General features: G+C 35.7%; 1 non-coding gene across 1 annotated transcript; it reads left to right on the forward strand.

The window, feature by feature from the left end:
• Positions 1-1,443: 1,443 nt before the first annotated feature.
• Positions 1,444-1,550, forward strand: LOC128289469 (small nucleolar RNA R71). The gene has a single exon (XR_008279118.1). It is a non-coding gene; the product is annotated as a small nucleolar RNA R71 (small nucleolar RNA).
• The last annotated feature ends 1,475 nt before the right edge of the window (positions 1,551-3,025 follow it).

Consider the following 3,025-nt stretch of genomic DNA (forward strand, 5'->3'; position numbering starts at 1 on the left):
TTAACTCACCTATACCGATATCAATAATAGTCCTAGTAGTTGTTAAAAAGGTTCGTCCTAAAATTAAAGGAATGTCACTATCCTAATCCATGTCTAAAATAAAAAAGTCTACTGGAAATATAAATTTGTTGATTTTAACAAGCACATCTTCAATTATACCCCTAGGGAATCTAATGGTTTTATTAGCCAATTAAACGCTCATCCTAATTTGTTTAGGTCTCCCAAGACCTAGTTGTTTAAACATTTTATAAGGCATAACATTAATACTTGCCCCTAAATCAGCTAAAGCATTGTTAACATTCAAACTACCAATTAAACAAGGAATCGTAAAACTCCCTGGATCTTTCAGTTTATTGGGTAGCTTGTTTTGTAAAACAGCTGAGCAAACTGCATTTAACTCCACATGTGATGACTCATCTAACTTTCGTTTGTTTGCTAAAAGCTCCTTTAAAAATTTAACAGCATTTGGCATCTATGAAAGAGATTCAATAAGTGATAAGTTAATATGTAATTTTTTAAGTAGTTTAAGGAATTTACCGAATTGTTCATCTGTGTGGTCTTTTTTTGTCGCATTGGGGTATGGCTATATTCTTTGCTTACTGGCTTTTGTGTACCATGACTCACATCAACCTTACCATTGCTTACAACAGCTTCTTGTCTCGTTTCAAATTTAGATTCAGCTAGCCCTTCTTTGTCGCACACAGTGATGGCATGGAGTTGCTCTCTCGGGTTAGTTTCTATATTACTGGGCAAGCCACCTTACGGTCGTTCAGAGATCAACTTAGCAAGCTGACCTATTTGAGTTTTGAGCCTTTGAATTGATGCTTGCTGATTTTTAAGTGTTGTCTCAGCATTCTGAAAATGAGTTTCTGACATCGAGATAAATTTTGTAAGCATCTCCTCAAGGTTCGGCTTTTTCTCCTGTTGGTACGGTGCTTGTTGAAAACTTGGAGGGTGTTGTGGCCTTTGATTCCATTGACCACCCCACAAAAAATTGGGATGGTTCCTCCAACCTGCATTGTAAGTGTTACTATAAGGGTTATTCTGAGGTCTAGAATTGTTACCCATATAGTGGACTTGTTCTCCCTCGGTGCTGGGGTTGAAGGATGGATAGTCTGTGTCGTGCATCCCTCCTCCATTTGAATCACACCTCACCACTGGATGTACCTGAGTAGAATCATACAAACCATCAATCTTTTTATTCAATAGTTCTACCTGGTTAGATAGCATAGTGACCGCGTCAAGGTTGAAAATACCAACTGCTTTTGTCGGCTTCATTCTCATAACTTGCCACTGATAGTTTTTTAATGACATCTCTTCAATAAATTTGTAAGCCTCTTCAGGTGTTTGTTGCTCAAGGTTCCACCTGTGACTGCATCAATCAGTTGCCTTGTTGAAGGGTTCACACCGTTGTAAAAGGTCTAAACCTGTAACCATAAAGGTAACCCATGGTAAGGGCACCTTCTCAATAAATCCTTGTATCTCTCCCATGCATCATAAAATGTTTCTAAATCCATCTGCACAAAAGAAGAGATATCATTCCTCAATTTAGCCATTTTAGCCAGTGGAAAATATTTAAGCAAAAAATTTTCGGTCATTTGTTCCCCAATAGTGATTGGCCCTTGTGGTAATGAGTTCAACCATTGTTTTGCCTTATTCCGTAATGAAAAGGGAAACAACCAAATGCGAATGGCATCATCAGAAATGCCATTGATCTTAAAGGTGTCACAGAATTCCCAAAAAATTGGTAAATGAGTGTTTGGATCCTCGTCTTGGAAACCATCGAACTGAACAAACTATTGTATCATTTGAATCGTATTAGGTTTCAGTTCAAAATTATTTGCAGAAATAACAGGTCTAACAATACTCGATTCAGTTCCTGTTAAAGTAGGCTTAGCATAATCATACATAGTACGAGGAGTAGGATTCTAATTTACTGGATTTGCAGCAACTACAGGAGGTAACGGATTATACGGATTGTCCGCCATCTCTTTGGGTATATCGGTCATGTCCTCTTGCTCTTCCTCTATATACTGTAGGCTTCGCCTTATTTCTCTTCAATTTCTACGAACTGTGCTTTCTATCTCACTGTCAAATAGCAACGGTCCTGACAGGTTCCTTCTAGTCATAAACTAGAGATTCCTGCCAGAAGCAACTAACAGGGAGATTAGAAGAGAAGTAAAAATTAAATTAAAAAAAAAAGTAATTTGCAATAAGAAAAAATTGCTAAAGTAATAAAATTCAAGCGTTCCTAATATCTTAGTCCCCGACAACGGTGCCAAAAACTTGATGGTCGCTAAACTGACTAAAAATTTGACTAAGGCAAGCACACCTAACGAACAGTAGTATAGTTATGGTGAGACCGAAAATATCATATCCACAAGGACTAAAAGTACTAGTAATTACTATCTTTTTATTATCTAGCTTAAGAATTAAAAGGATGATTTAAACTAAAATTAACTATTTAATTAACTAAGAACATGACAGAAATAAAAGTTGGAAAATATTTTTGGAAAATCGATGGAGAAGACAATACCCAAGGAAGAATCCACCTAGAATTCACTTACTACTTCTGAACAAGACGATTTATTCACTTGCCTTAATCCGTAGAAATCCCTAGTTTATGTTAATATCTCTCTTGAGACTAAAAACAACTGACTATAGGTTGATTAACTAAAATCTCTTTCTAATTAAAATCCCTATTGTCGCATTAACTCAATCTATAGATTCCCTTATTAGATTTGACTCTAATCTGGAAGATTTATGTCGCCCTATCTTTAGGATTGCATGCAACTTTGCTTAATTATGGAAGATCTACTCTTAAACAGGGACTTTTTCTCCACTGAATAAGCACATCAAAACTTGAATTAATATCCTGAAATATTATCTCAATGATTAAAACTCATAATTAAGAATAAGAGTAAGTATTTATCATATAATTCAAAAGATAATAAGATTCGTCTTAGGTTTCATCTTCCCTAGGTATTTAGGGAATTTAGTTCATAATGATGGAGGAAAACATCTC

This window comes from Gossypium arboreum, chromosome 2 (assembly GCF_025698485.1).
Source record: "Gossypium arboreum isolate Shixiya-1 chromosome 2, ASM2569848v2, whole genome shotgun sequence".
NCBI classification, from domain to species: Eukaryota; Viridiplantae; Streptophyta; class Magnoliopsida; order Malvales; family Malvaceae; genus Gossypium; species Gossypium arboreum.